Source organism: Rhinopithecus bieti, unplaced genomic scaffold, assembly GCF_001698545.2.
Source record: "Rhinopithecus bieti isolate Rb0 unplaced genomic scaffold, ASM169854v2 scaffold_14826, whole genome shotgun sequence".
In the NCBI taxonomy this organism is placed as follows: Eukaryota; Metazoa; Chordata; class Mammalia; order Primates; family Cercopithecidae; genus Rhinopithecus; species Rhinopithecus bieti.
This window is the reverse complement of record NW_016808328.1, coordinates 1040704-1057205: the sequence shown is the minus strand read 5'-3', so window position 1 is coordinate 1057205 and position 16502 is coordinate 1040704.

The following is a 16502-nucleotide window of genomic DNA, read 5'->3' as shown; positions in this document are numbered from 1 at the left end:
TGGCGCTGCGCTGAGTGCATATTAGGCACTCAGGACACCTTGTCAGCTGATGGAAAGGTCAGTTGGTTGATGCAAAGAGCCCATGGGACACAGCCCTAGTTGTGAAACTGCTCTTAGTTTCAGAGCAAGGAGAATTTCTTCCTGCCCACCTTAGGAGGGAGGGCTGCCTCAGGGCCAAACACCCTCATGGCAATTGAGAAGCTTATAGGGACAGATGCAGGTGTGGTAGGTGGTCCTGAGATTTTCCAGTCCCTTCCCCTCTCCCTGTCCTGTGAATGTCTCCACAGCCATCCTAATAATCATACAGTGCACTGGAGTTCACAACATGCTTTCACATATGTGACCCCATTTTTGAGCCTTCCAGCAATGCTTCGTAGGTAGGTGCGGATGGGAAGCAGCATGGCCTGGTGGCAGAGCCCAAGTTGGAAAGTCATCAGACCTGGTCCAGATCTCAGCTCTACCACTTCATAGCCTTATGACTTTGGGAAATTTTCTAAACCTCTCTGAATCTGGACTTTCTTTCTCTGTAAAATGGGGATAAGAATAGTCCCTCTGTCACAGGGCATTGCGAGAAGTAGGTGCTATTTGTCAAGTTTCCAAGAACTCAAAAAATGAATATTTTAAAATTAGGTATGCCTTACATAGTTATTAGATAGTGTGTTGCCCCTTGGATACATGACTTGCCCAAGGTCACTCAGCTTGTAAGCAGCAGAGCTGGGACTCACACTCGGTTTTCCTGGTCCTGAGGGATGGTAACAGTCGGTGCTTATTGTATTCCAGCTGACCTGAATAGGATGGGAGAAGTGTGCTTGCCTGTGTTCATATCATGCTTCTTAGGGATAGGAGTAGACATCAAGTTGGGGAGGGGGTCTAGCACTCAGAGGTAGCAGCATGGAAGCAGGGCGGGATGGAAGGTAACCGAGAGCCCCTCTGCTGTGCCTGGCGTCCTTTCCAGCTCCCTGCCTGAGGTCTCCTCCCTGCCTGTCCTCTGCCTGAGGTCTCCTCCCTGCCTGTCATCTGCCTGTTGCTGTAACTTTCCAGTGTCTTGGTGGATTTCCCAAGATGAATGCACCACACCTCAAATGAGCTGTTTGCCCAAATGATAGGATGCTCTTGGTTCATCCAATGAATGAATATTTATGAAGTCTCCACAAGGTCTACAACCCTGTAATCAGGGCTGGAGGGCGGAGATGCTGGACAACAAAGATCTGGGCCCGCAAGGGTTTTCCAATACAGCAGTGGACCCCAAAACAGTACTGGGTGGATGTATTTCTGTGCCGTCCACCTACTTCCTAATTTATACCCACTCAGCATGAGTCCCTCCTTTTAACTCTGCACGTAGCAGGTGGAGCATGGCTTAGGTCCCCGAGGGCTGCTTGGCTGGGTGGGTTTAGAGAGAGCCAAGAGCAGACAGCTATTTAACATTCCCTGGGAGAGGGAGGAATGAATCATAGTTGTCTTGGGTGGTGAATGTCAACTGGCCCTGTCACTAATCCATACTGGGCCCAGGAGTGGTAGATTCTCGGAGAAGAGAACCAGGGCAGGATGTCCTCTACATCCCTGGCTCTCAGGCCTTACCTAGAACGCAGCTGGCTTTCTGGGAAGGCAAGATGACAGGGGGAAGCTTGGATGCTTTGGGCCTCATATTGCAGCCTTTTCTTGAGCCTGAGGTCTTCTTTGTGCCAGCCTATCACCTCCACAGCATGTGACAAATTTAAGAATGTGCTACTTCCTAGGCCTCTGGGACCCACTTTCTTGTCCTTTTCCCATAAAAAGAAATGAGTCTAAACCATTTGGAAAAAGGGAAATGTAGAAAGAAGTTTTAAAGCCATAGTTAGACCCACCACTCAAAGCCAGCCACAAGTTTTGGCGTCTTTTATTTGAATCCTTTAAAAACACTTTGACGTCATGCTAAGCGAAGTAAGCCAGTCACAAAAAGGCAAATACTGCGCGATTCCACTTCTGTGAGGAATCTAAAGTCATTCAAACTCATAGAAACAGAAAGTAGGGTGCTGGTTGCCTGGGACTCAAGAGAGGGGAATGAGGAGTTGTTGGGTGGGTATAGATTTTCAGTTATGCAAGATGAAAACGTTCTGGAGCTGGCTGGGCACGGTGGCTCACACCTGTAATCCCAGCACTTTGGGAGGCCGAGGGGGGCGAATCATGAGGTCAGGAGTTCAAGACCAACCTGGTCAACATGGTGAAACCCCGTCTCTACTAAAAATATAAAAAATTAGCCAGGTGTGGTGGCGGGTGCCTGTAATCCCAGCTACTCAGGAGACTGAGGCAGGAGACTTGCTTGAACCCGGGAGGCAGAGGTTGCAGTGAGCCAAGATTGTGCCACTGCACTGCAGCCCCGGTGACAGAGTGAGACTCTGTCTCAAAAAAAAAAAAAAAAGTTCTAGGGCTCTGTTACATGACAACGTGCATACAGTTAACACTACTGTACACTTAAAAATAGTTAAGGGGTAAATTTATGTTGTGGAGTTTTTCTTTTTTTTTTAACACAATTACAAAAAACACTTTGCATATGGCTGCTCTACCAGATATGAAGTTTTTTGTCCTGCTGTAGTCACTTAATGTAAAATATTAAAGCAAATCTAGATTTTTGCTGCCATTATTTTGAATGGGTACATAATACTTCACTAGGTTGAGACACTATAATGTACCTCACATTCCCCTTTGGGACACTGTGGTTATTATTCCACTGTGTAAGTAAGGATGCAGTGAGAATTTCATATACAAAGGTTTTCCCTATTCACAATAACCGGAGCAAGTCTCCCTGAGGAGGAGGCACAGGATCAAAGGATATCAACATACCAGTGCTTTTAAGACACATTGCCAAATTGTTTTCCAAAGCAGTTCTACTAATTTCTACTCCCACCAGCCATGAATGAGAATTCATCTTTCACCACACCCTTGGCAACCTTGGCTACTATCGTTTTCTCAAATCTGGGCTGATTTGGTAGGCAACCATTTGCATCTCGTTTTAATTTTTATTCCTTCAATAGCTAATGAGATGGAACATCTTTCCATGTGTTTGTGAATTGCTTATTCCTGTCTTCTAAGCTTTCCTTTCCTTCATCCATTTAGCTTTCGGCGTCTTCAAGGTTTTTCTCGTGGAGTTGTGTAAGTTCTCCCAGGACTGAGTTTCTGCTACATCGCAGCCTGGGATGGCACAGGCAGCATCCCCTTCTCTAGCCCTTTCACCCTCAGAGGGGCCTCTCCGCATCTTCCTAATTCCTATACATTCTTCAAGGACCAGTTAAGGCTCCACCTTCTCTCAAAAGCCTACCCTGCTAGCCACAATCTCTATTTTTCTTCCCCTCTCCAGTTTATTTAAGCACAATTAGGCATTTTAGAACGTGCTTATATTTTCAGAGTCATTCAGATTGGGTCTCTGTGTTCTACCACATCCTATCTCCCAGGAAGTGTGGGTCTCCCCTGCACTAGTGCAATGCTAGGCACAGATAAGTGAACTTGGCAGCAACCTGCCAGTTCTAAAACTAAAGCCTAGACTTCCTCTAGCCTCTGGCCATCCATAGACTTCCACTTCAGGAAAATCATGGTGTTTTGATGACAGCTCCTCTACTGACTTAATGGGACTAAATTCTTCGCCCTTGCTGGGCCTTTGTTCCCCCAGTTGGCAAATGGGATGATGGCTTTTACCTCACTTGGTGATGTGAGGATTAAATGAAATAATTTGAAACAAGGGTTTTGAACACTTCTTGGTATAAAATAAACACTAAGAAAAACAACACAGGAGCTATTATTGTTTCTTCACCACCATTCATGTCTCTCCCTTCCTTCAGAAAACTTGATTTTTCCAAGATGTCATCTCTACTGGTTTCCTACTGTTACTGTGATGAATTACCCCAAACTTAGTGGCTTAAAACAACAAAGATGTATCCTCTTACATTTCCACGTATTAGAAGTCTGAAATGGGGCTGGGTGTGGTGGCTCATGCCTGTAATCCCAGCACTTTAGGAGGCTGTGGTGGGAGGATCATTTGAGGCCAGGAGTTTGAGACCAGCCTGGACAACGTAGTGAGACCCCATCTCCACAAAAAGTAAAAAAATTAACCAAATGTGGTGGTGTGTGCCTGAAGTCCCAGCTAGTCAGGAGGCTGAGGTAGGAGGATTGCTTAAGCCCGAGAGGTTGAAGCTGCTATGAGCTATGATTGTGCCACTGCACTCTAGCCTGAGTGACAGAGCATGACCTTGTCTCGAAGAGGTAAAAATAAATAAAAATGAAGAAGTCTGAAGTGGGTTTTGCTGGATCAAATCCAGATGTCATCAGGGCTGTGCTCCCTCCAAGGCTCCGGGGAAGAATCTGTTTTCTTCTCTTTATGAATTTCTAGAGGTTGCCTCCATCCCTTGGCTTGTGGCCCCTTCCTCCATCTTCAAAGAACATCACTCTAGCCTCTGTCTTCTGCCCTCACTTCTTTCTCTGTATCTCTGACCTTTCTGACCATAAAACCTGGTGATTACATTGGGCCTACCCAGATAATCTCTCATGTCAAGATCCTTAACTTAATTACATCTGCAAAGTGCCTTTGAGCAGGTAAGGTAACATATTCACAAGCTCTGGGGATTAAGACTGCACGTTTTGGGGGCCATCATCTAGCCTGCCTTCCTATTCATACCTATTGATTTGGCCTCCACAACCCTGTGCACTTGGCTGTTCTGCATCCTCCAGGAAGGGGCGAGAGGGAAAAATGAATGGTCCCTGAGCAAGCCCTGTGGTAGGTGCCCTGATTCACCTGGGGATAGAGATTCTTACATTTCCACAAGGAAATGGAGGCTTAGAGAGGCTCGGTGGTTATCTAAGATCACACAGCACAGCTAGGTTTAGAGCCCTCCTGGGCTGGCTGACTCCAGATCTGTGTTCCTTTCACCACCCAAGGACGGTGTCTCACATTCAGGGTTGTTCTCTATTCATTTAAATTCAGTTCAACACATAGGTCTTGAGCAGGGACCTACCTTGAGGAAGGCACCATACAATAGATAACATAGTTTTCTGTAATTTTATGTAAAATAGTTATCTGATTTTAGGCAAGTCATGTGACTGTCAACCTTAGTTTCCTCCTGTGCAAAAGGAGGCAGAGGTCATAGAAAAAAAGAAGGCCATGAACAACCACTTCTCAGGGGAGGAAACTCAAACGGCCAGGAAGCATATGAAACGATGCTTCACCTCATTCATAATCAAGGAAATGCAAACTCAAACAATAATGAGAGCCTCCATGGTTCTTTTTGCCTCATCAAGTGAAATTTGACCTTTGAGATGATGTAAGCTGTGGACTCTGTCTCTTGGTCTCCCCTACTTTTTTTTTTCTTTCTTTCTGTTTTGTTGTTGTTGTTTTTTGTTTGTTTTGAAAAGGGTCTCACTCTGTCACTGGAGTGTAGTAGCGCAATCATGGCTTACTGCAGCCTCCACTTCCTGGGCTCAAAAGATCCTCCCACCTCAGCCTCTCAAGTAGCTGGAACTACCGGTGCACACCACCAACCTCAGCTAATTTTTTTTTTTGTGTGTGTGTTTTGTTTTGTAGAGACTGGGTCTCCCTGTGTTGCCCATGCTAGTCTTGAACTCCTGAGCTGAAGCAATCTGCCTGCCTTGGCCTCCCAAAGTGTTGGGATTGCAGGCATGAGTCACTGTGCCTGGCCTGCCTATATTTCTAGAAGCAAATAGTGTGCTCCACAAATGCTGTTGGTGGCTTCAAACCCATCATCCCAGAACTCCAAATGTTCAATCTGGTTTGGGAGAAAATGCCTGAGAGTTGATCCCACATGTTGATTTAAACCAAAACCTTCAAAATGTTTGGAGGAAGTAGAGGGATGAAGTGTGTAGTAAGGAAAAAAAGAGTCATCTCTGGCCAGCCCATCCTGTTTCCAAGGGAAACCTTGTTCGCAAGACAGGCACCTAACAGAACTGCCTTTTCAATTTATTTGCTTACTCATGTATTGTTTATTCACTCGTAATCCGTATGAGGACAGGGACTTCATCTGTCTTGTTCATTATATTTACGATATTACCTGGTGCATAGTAGGTCAAGGAATATGTGTCAAGTTGAATGAAGGAATTGCTTCTCTCTGGACCTCAGTTTTCTTGTCTGGAAATTGATTGGGCTGAACTTAGTTTTGATTCATTGGTTGGTTCACTGATTCATTCAAAAATGTTGATTAAGCCCTTCTATGCCAGGCCCTTGCTAGATGTTAGGTATATGGTGTTGAAAAAAGCAGACGGCAGTCCCTCCCACCCTAGAGTTTTGATTCGACCATGGAACCAGACATCCACTACTTTCATACAATTAACTTTAATGATACAGTGTGATAAGTGCTCCAAAGGAGAAAATACAGAGTTCTATGGGGGCATTTGTTTAGCAGGGGAAACCTCTAAATCGAAAAATCGAAACCCCTTGTTAGAACTGCCAGTCCTCAAGCGAACCTAGTTTTTTGAGAAGCAAATGAATGTCCCCATGATGAAGAGCTCCAGACCAGTTGAAGTGGCTCAAATCCCAAGAAGTCAAGGGTTTGCCGGACCCCACCCAGGATTCCCATCACGTGGGGCTGTGGTCCCTCCAGTTCCGCCATCAATAGGTTGAAACTCACCTTGTTCAGGTACCTTCACCAGTTCTCCATTTCCAAACTCCTCACACTAGAATCGAGGTCTTCTGTAATCTGACTCCCACTTTTCTGGTGAGCCTTATCTGTCTCACACTCTGCACCCCAACAATGCTGGGCTGACCCCAGCATTGCCACTCATTACCACGGGGCCTGGGTCAGGACCTTGGCTTTGTCACCAGTGAGATAATCGGATTGGACTAACATGATATTCAGGTTTTATAAATGGTATATGATCCTGGGATTACTCCCCCAAAGCACTGCACACTTTCCACCTTCATGCTTTTATCCAAGCTATACTGTCTGCCTGGAAGATCACAGTTGCCACCTGCGATTTCTATGAGATGAGACTGATATTCTAGATTTCTCTCCTTCACAATGGAGCTCAAATACCATCTTCTCCAAAAAATCCCGAGAAATTCTTTCTCTGTGTTTTCAGAACAATATGCTTGATACTTTATTAGGATACTTATGACCTTCTACAATGCATAGCTGTGTACAGACACTATAATCTAGTGTTTGACTGTGGACTCTGCAGTAAAACAAACCAGGGTTCAGATCCCAGCTTTGCCATTTATTAGCTGTGCAAACTTGGCAAGTCATTTAACTCTCTGAGCTTCCGTTACCTTATCTGTGAAATGGGAATTATAAAGCCTTCACTGTGTTGTACAAACTAAATGTGAAAATAAACAGGAAGCATTTTACAGTACTTGGCAAACAGCAAGGGCTAAACCCACGGTCACTGTCTCCTACTACATTCTAAGTCCCTTTGTAACAGGAACCAGAGCTTATCTGTTTCTGTACCCCGCCAAGAGAGCTTCAAGAAGAAAAGAGAAATGAAATAACCAATGATTGCACATCTACTACAGGCCAGGCATTGTCTTGTATATACATATTCCTTGTAATTCTAACAACTCAGTGAAGTAGGTATTATAATTACTCCCATTTTACAGATGAGGGAATTGAGGCTCAGAGAAGTGAAGTGCCTTACCCAAGGCCATGCAGATGATAATTGGTGGAGCTGAGATCTGAGCAGGGATGTGTGCCTCCAGAGGACAAACTGGCTCTGAGTAATTCAAAGGAACTTGTTCAGCACAGCTTAATAGGTCTCCTAGAAACTACTCCCAAAGTTTACGGCATTGTCAGTTTACTCCTGTTTCCCATATGAGAGTGCAGGTTCCTTGAGAGCAGGGTCTGTGTCTTACTCCTCTGTATTTCCCATAGCCCCAAATATCTACAAGTGTGCCTTAGACATAGGCATTTGCTGCATGGATAAACAGATGGGTGGGTGGACGGATAGATGGAAGGATGGATGGATGGATGGATGGATGGATGGATGGATGGATGGATAGATGGGCAGAGGAACCAATGACTGCATGAATACAAGAGTCCCCGGAGGAAGCGCTTGCCTACCGAGCATTCTGCTCAAATAGCTCTCTGCTCCCTTCCCCAGGGATAGCCCAAGGGCCCAGCTGAGAGTGGAAAAGACTGTGGGAGAAGAGTAGGGAATAAAACACACCCCATGTGACCACTCAGCCTCTCTCAAGGTGTCATTATGGTGGACGCCACAGTAGTCAGATTCCAGCTGCAGGAGTCATGCCGGCTTCTGGCCTCTGGAATGCCACCACGGTGGGGCAGAATTCTTGGTGACCATTAAGTGTGAAGCCAGGGCCTGATTCATGCTGCAATCTTTCCTCCCCCTTTCTCTCCACCAGCACCCACAGCCCCACCCTGATTCTTGACCACAAGGAGAGAGACCAGTGGTCAGATGTTGCCACAGAGCCACCAAATCCCCAGAGAGGGTTTTGGCCCAGAAAGTAGGTCAAAAGCCACTGCCTCTTTATGGAAATAGTAGCAAAGGCCCAAGATACTTAATCACCAGGCTTCCCTGATGGTATCACTGTCTCCCCACATACCCGGGAGGGAGGGAGGGAGCTGTGGGCGATGTGAGTATCCCCAGCCCACACTCACCTGGGCGGGATGAAGGAGATGATGTGTTCAAAGGGCACACATCACCTGTAGCACAGGGCCTGGCCTGTAGTAAGCGCTCAGTAAATGGGAGCTGCAATTATTAGTGTTACCAATTATCATTAAAGGTAATTAACTGCTACTGAAGTGGTGCTTCACTCTGGCTACATCTAGAAAGGATTTTAAGCCCATGGTTTGGAACCCAAGTCCACGTCACACCCCAAAGTAATGAAAATAAAAGGTAAAAAGGCAAGATTATGTTTACTTAGTGCCAGGCAATCCATAAAGTAGAATCCAGGGCAGCTGTTAAGTCACTGGGTGGTACCATATTTTTTGCCAGTATTTGGACTGCAGTGCCTAGGTGCCTAGCTGTGAAGTCAGAGGGACTGTCAACTTAGTGCCAGCCACTTTATGCTTCCAGAGCCTCAGTTTCCCACTCTGTAAAACTAATATACAAAGTCCTACCTGTGGACTTATTGAATGATTAAATGAGTACAGATACCCCCAAGCTTGGCCACAAATGAGATCCCTGGAATAATGATACGAATACAAATCCCTGCGTTTTCAGGACCACAGCAGGTGGGTCTAATATCTTAGACCACAGACCTACTTTGGGGAACTGTGGAGTCAATCTATACATGGGCTTTGCACAGTTCTTGGTGTTAGTAACTTCTCAGTAAATATAGTCATTCCTCGGTGTCTGAGGGGGATTGGTTCTCGGACCCCTCCAGGATACCAAAATCTGAGGATGCTCAGGTCCTTGACATAAAATGATGTAGTATTTGCATATAACATATGCACATCCTCCCATATACATTTTTTTGAGGGGACAGGGTCTTGCTCTGTTGTCCAGGCTAGAGTGCAGTGGTGTGATTATAGCTCGCTGCACCCTCGACCTCCTGGGCAAAAGCAATCCTCCCACCTTGGCCTCCTGAGTAGCTAGGACCATAGGTATATGCCACCATATCCTAATTTTTTTGTACTTTTTGTAGAGACAGGGTTTCACCATGTTGGCCAAGCTGGTCTCGAACTCCTGAGCTCAAGCCATCTGTCCCCCCTTAGCCTCCCAAAGTGTTGGGATTTCAGGCATGAGCCACTGTGCCCAGTCCCCTCCAGTATACTTTATTTTTTATTTTTTGAGACAAAGTCTCACTCTGTCACCCAGAGTGGCATGATCTCAGCTCACTGCAACCTCCACCTCCTGGGTTCAAGGGATTCTTGTGCTTCAGCCTCCTGAGTAGCTGGGATTACAGGCATGTGCCAACACACCTGGCTAATTTTTTGTATTTTTAGTAGAGATGAGGTTTGCCATGTTGGCCAGGCTAGTCTCGAACTCCTGACCTCAAGTGATCTGTCTTCCTCTGCCTTCCAAAGTGCTAGGATTACAGGTGTAAGCTACTCTGCCCAGCTCCCTCCTGTATACTTTAAATCGTTTCTAGATTACTTATGATACCTAATACAATGTACACTCTATGTAAATAGTCGTTCTACCATATTGGTTTTTATTTGTATTATTTTTATTGTTGTAAAGTTATTTGTTATTGTATTTTTTTAAATTGTACTCTAAGTTCTGGGGTACATGTGCAGAGCATGCAGGTTTGTTATGTAGGTATACACATACCATGGTGGTTTGCTGTGCCATCCACCCTTCATCTACATTAGGTATTTCTCCTAATGCTATCCCTCCCTTTGCCCCCCACCCTCTGACAGGCCCCGGTGTGTGATGTTCCCCTCCCTATGTCCATGTGTTCTCATTGTTCAACTCCCACTTATAAGTGAGAACATGTGGTGTTTGGTTTTCTGTTCCTGTGTTACTTTGCTGAGAATGATGGTTTCCAGCTTCATCCATGTCCCTGCAAAGGACATGAACTCATCCTTTTTCATGGCTGCATAGTATTCCATGGTATATATGTGCCACATTTTCTTTATCCAGTCTATCATTGATGGGCATTTGGGTTGGTTCCAAGTCTTTGCTATTGTNGGTTTGCCAGTATTTTATTGAGGATTTTTGCATCGATGTTCATCAGGGATATTGGCCTAAAATTTTCTTTTTTTGTTGTGTCTCTGCCAGGCTTTGGTATCAGGATGATGCTGGCCTCCTAAAATGAGTTAGGGAGGAGTCCCTCGTTTTCTATTGTTTGGAATCATTTCAGAAGGAATGGTACCAGCTCCTTTTTGTACCTCTGGTAGAATTCAGCTGTGAATCCTTCTTGTCCTGGGCTTTTTCTGGTGGGTAGACTATTAATTACTGCTTCAATTTCAGAACTTGTTATTTGGTCTATTCAGAGATTCAACTTCTTCCTGATTTAGTCTTGGGAGGGTGTTGTGTTCAGGAATTTATCCATTTCTTCCAGATTTTCTAGTTTATTTGTGTAGAGGTGTTTATAGTATTCTCTGATGGTAGTTTGTATTTCTGTGGGATCAGTAGTGATAACCCCTTTATCATTTTTTATTGTGTCTATTTGATTCCTTCTCTCTTTTATTCTTTATTAGTCTGGTTAGCAGTCTATCTATATTTTTCACCTTTTAGAAAACCATCTCCTGGATTCACTGATTTCTTGAAGGGTTTTTCGTGTCTCTATCTCCTTCAGTTGTGCTCTGTTCTTACTTATTTCTTGTCTTCTGCTAGCTTTTGAATCTGTTTGCTCTTGCTTCTCTAGTTCTTTTAATTGTGATGTTAGGGTGTCGATTTTAGATCTTTCTTGCTTTCTCCTGTGGGTATTTAGTGCTATAAATGTTTCCCTCTAAAAAGTGTTTCCCTCTAAACACTGCTTTAGCTGTGTCCCAGAGATTCTGGTATGTTGTGTCTTTGTTCTCATTGGTTTCAAAGAACTTATTTATTTCTGCCTTCATTTTATTATTTACCCAGTAGTCATTCAGGAGCAGATTGTTCAGTTTCCATGTAGTTGTGTGGTTTTCAGTGAATTTCTTAATCCTGAGTTCTAATTTGATTGCACTGTGGTCTGACAGACTGTTTGTTATGACTTTTTTCTTTTGTGTTTTCTGAGGAGTGTTTTACTTCCAACTATGTAGTTAATTTTAGAATAAGTGTGATGTGGTGCTGAGAATAATGCATATTCTGTTGATTTGGGGTGGAGAGTTTTGTAGATGTCAATTAGGTCCACTTGGTCCAGAGCTGAGTTCAAGTCCTGAATATCCTTGTTAATTTTCTGTCTCATTGATCTAATATTGACAGTGGGGTTAAAGTCTCCCACTATTATTGTGTGGGAGTCTGTCTCTTTGTAGGTCTCTAAGAACTTGCTTTATGAACCTGAGTGCTCCTGTATTGGGTGCATATACATTTAGGAAAGTTAGCTCTTCTTGTTGACTTGATCCCTTTACCATTATGTAATGCCCTTCTTTGTCTTTTTTGATCTTTGTTGGTTTAAAGTCTGTTTTATCAGAGACTAGGATTGCAACCTCTGGGTTTTTTGTTTTTTGTTTTTTTTTGTCTTGGTAAATTTTCCTCCATCCCTTTATTTTGAGCCTATGTGTGTCTTTGCACATTAGATGGGTCTCTTGAATATAGCACACCAATAGGTCTCAACTTTTTATCCAATTTGCCAGTCTCCGTCTTTTAATTGGGGCATTTAGCCCATTTACATTTAAGATTAATATTGTTGTGTGAATTTGATCCTGTCATTATGATGCTATCTGGTTATTTTGCCTGTTAGTTGATGCAATTTCTTCATAGTGTTGATGGTCTTTACAATTTGGTATGTTTTTGCAGTGGGTGGTACCAGTTTTTCCTTTCCATATTTAGTGCTTCCTTCAGGAACTCTTGTAAGGCAGACCTGATGATGACAAAAATCTCTCAGCATTTGATTGTCTGTAAAGGATTTTATTTCTCCTTCGCTTATGAAGCTTAGTTTGGCTGGATATGAAATTCTGGGTTGAAAATTCTTTTCTTTAAGAATGTTGAATATTGGCCCTCACTCTCTTCTGACTTGTAGGGTTTCTGCAGAGAGATCCGCTGTTAGTCTGATGGGTTTCCCTTTGTGGGAAACCCAACCTTTCTCTCTGGCTGCCTTAACATTATTTCCTTCATTTCAACCTTGGTGAATCTGATGATTATGTGTCTTGGGGTTGCTCTTCTTGAGGAGTATCTTTGTGGTGTTCTCGTATTTCCTGAATTTGAATGTTGGCTTGTCTTGTTAGGTTGGGAAAGTTCTCCTGGATAATATCCTGAAGAATGTTTTCCAACTTGTTTCCATTCTGCTTGCCACTTTCAGGTACACCAATCATTTGTAGGTTTGGTCTTTTCACATAGTCCCGTATTTCTTGGAGGTTTTGTTTGTTCCTTTTCATTATTTTTTCTCTAATCTTGTCTTCACACTTTATTTCATTCATTATTTCTGATATCCTTTCTTCTGCTTGATCAATTCAGTTATTGATACTTGTGTATACTTCATGAAGTTCTCGTCCTGTGTTTTTCAGCTCCATCAGGTCATTTATGTTCTTCTCTAAACTGGTTGTTCTAGTTAGCAATTCCTCTAACCTTTTTTCAAGGTTCTTAACTTCCTGTCATTGGGTTAGAACACGCTTCTTTAGCTCAGAGGAGTTTGTTATTACCCACCTTCTGAAGCCTACTTCTGTCAATTCAACAAACTGATTCTCCCTCCAGTTTTGTTCTCTTGCTGGTGAGGAGTTGTGATCTTTTGGAAGAGAAGAAGTGTTCTGGTTTTTGGAATTTCCAGCCTTTTTGCCCTGGCTTTTCCTCATCTTCATGGATTTATCCACCTTTGGTGTTTGATGTTGGTGACCTTCGGATGGGGTTTTTGTGTGGACATCCTTTTTGTTGATGTTGATGCTATTCTTTTCTGTTTGTTAGTTTCCTTAAAACACTCAGGCCCTTCTGCTGCAGGTCTGCTGGAGTTTGCTCCAGCATCTGGAGGTCCACTCCAGATGCTGTTTGCCTGGGTATCACCAGCAGAGGCTGCAGAACAGCAAAGAATGCTGCCTGTTCCTTCCTCTGGAAGTTTTGTCCCAGAGGGGCACCTGCCAGATGCCAGCTGGAGCTCTCCTGTATGAGGGGGCACCCACCAGATGCCAGCTGGAGTTCTCCTATATGAGGTGTCTATCTACCCCTGCTGGGAGGTATCTCCCAGTCAGGAGGCATGAGGGTCCGGGACCCACTTGAGGAGGCAGTCTGTTCCTTAGCAGAGCTCGAGCGCTGTGATGGCAGATCCACTGCTCTCTTCCCAGCCAGCAGGCAGGAATGTTTAAGTCTGCTGAAGCTGTGCCCAGAGCCACCCCTTCCCCCAGGTGCTCTGTCCCAGGGAGTTTTATCTATAAGTCCCTGCCTAGGGGTGCTGCCTTTCTTTCAGAGATGCCCTTCCCAGAGAGGAGGAATCTAGAGAGGCAATCTGGCTACAGCGGCTTTGCTGAGCTGTGGTGGGCTCCGCCCAGTTCAAACTTCCCAGAGGCTTTGTTTACACTGTGAGGGAAAAACCACCTACTCAAGCCTCAGTTATGGCGGATGCCTCTCCCACAACCAAACTCGAGTGTCACAGGTCGACTTCAGGGTGCTGTGCTGGCAGCGAGAATTTCAAGCCAGTGGATCTTAGCTTGCTGGGCTCCGTGCGGGTGGGATATGCTGAGCTAGACCACTTGGCTCCCTGGCTTCAGCCCCCTTTCCAGGGGAGTGAATGGTTCTGTCTCGCTGGCATTCCAGGCACCACTGGGGTATGAAAAAATACTCCTGCAGCTAGCTCGGCGTCTGCCCAAATGGCCACCCAGTTTCGTGCTTGAAACCTGGAGCCCTGGTGGTGTAGGCACCTGAGGGAATCTCGTGGTCTATGGTTGCGAAGACCATGGGAAAAGTGTAGTATCTGGGCCGGAATGCACTGTTCCTCAAGGCACAGTCCCTCACGGCTTCCCTTAGCTAGGGGAGGGAGTTCCCCAACCCCTTGTACTTCCTGGGTGAGGCAATGCCCCACCCTGCTTTGGCTCACCTTCCGTGGGCTGCACCCACTGTCTAACCAGTACCAATGAGATGAGCTGGGTACCTCAGTTGGAAATGTGGAAATCACGCGCCTTCTGTGTTGATCTCACTGGGAGCTGCAGACTGGAGCTGTTCCTATTCAGCCATCTTGTCAGCCACCCACTTGTTACTGTATTTTTAAGAAATATTTTCCATCCACAGTTGGCTGAATCCTTGGGTACAGAGTGCTGACTATAAGTTGTTATCCAAAGCTTCAGAGCTGTCCTTGAACCCCCTATTCCTTACCTCTGCAAGTACCTCTTTTGACTTACTTCAAAATTAAGTCTAAATCCAGCCAGGGTTTGGCATGTCTATTGCTGCCACTCCAGTGCATACCACCCAGATTCCTGCAATTGTTCTCCTTGCTTCCACTCTTGGTCCCTGCAGTCAGTCCCCACCAAGCAGCCACAGTGATCTTGATCTTCAGATGGCTAAATCAGAGCATGACACTGAAAGAAAAATCCAAGCCCTTCCCCAGGATCTGCAAGAACTGGCCCCTTCCCGTCTCTCCACCTGTGTGTTGATCAGCTCCAGCCACAGTAGCCTTCTTGCTGTTCCTAGAATGGACCATGCTTGCTCTCACCACAGGGATTGTGCACTTGCCAATTCCTCCATTTTCCTGCCAGGATGCGGTCAAGGCTGTCCCATTCTCATGACTCACACATCCCTTCAGCTCACACATCCCTTCCTCAAAGCAGGCTTTATTTTTTAAAAAATGTTTATTTATTATTTTTATTTTTTGGGATAGAGTCTTACTTTGTCACCTAGGCTGGGGTACAGTGGCATGATCTTGGCTCATTGCAACCTCTGCCTCCCGAGTTCAAGTGATCCTGTCACTTCAGTCTCCTGAGTAGCTGGGATTACAGGCACCTGACACCACGCCTGGCTACTTTTTGTATTTTAATAGAGACTGGGTTTCACCATGTTGACCAGGTTGATCTTGAACTCCTGACCTCAGGTGATCCACCCTCCTCTGCCTCCCAAAGTGCTGGGATTACAGGCATGAGGCATTGTGTATCACCTAAGCAGGCTTTTATGACCCCCTTTTCAATGTTGCCCTCAACACATGAGCATCACTTTCTTCATAGCAACATTTGAAATGATCATTTTTAGTGGTTTATGGTTTGATAGCTCCTATGAGGGGCAGATCTTATCTATTTTGTTCAGTTTTATGTTCTCAGAGCCTAGAGAGAGTGCCTAGAAAATATTTACGGGTATCATACATATTTCACTAAATGAAGAAATAAAGTTATGATGACTGTGGTTATTGTAACTTCTTTTCCTTTTCAGCAAGCATACCCTGAGATATTATAACTCCTTAAAATGTCTGCAGTAAGCTTAAAAGACAATGATAGTTTTTGTTTTTTTTTTATGAGATTGAGTCTCACTCTGTCACCCAGGCTGGAGTGCAGTGGCACGATATCGGTTCACTGCAAGCTCCGCCATTCTCCTGCCTCAGCCTCCCAAGTAGCTGGGACTACAGGTGCCTGCCACCACGCCCGGCTAATTTTTTGTATTTTTAGTAGAGACGGGGTTTCACCGTGTTAGCCAGGATGGTCTCGATCTCCTGATCCACCCACCTCGGCCTCCCAGAGTGCTGGGATTACAGGCGTGAGCCACCGTGCCCGGCTGATAATGGTAGGTTTCAAAACAGTATGGCACTATTTTCCTTTTCTAAAATTTTGTTTCCAAAAACATATGCACACACATATCCATGTTTACACATACACATGCATATAATATACATAACACACACATACATTATACATACACAAAGTATACACAAACATCTGTAAGGGGATACACCAAAATATTAATTCTTTTCTTTACAATCAAGATACATATGTTTTAAAATCAGAAATAATCTATAAAACAATTGTCATTTCAAGAACATCAAAGTTGAAACAATGTTTTTGATAAAGAAAACAACC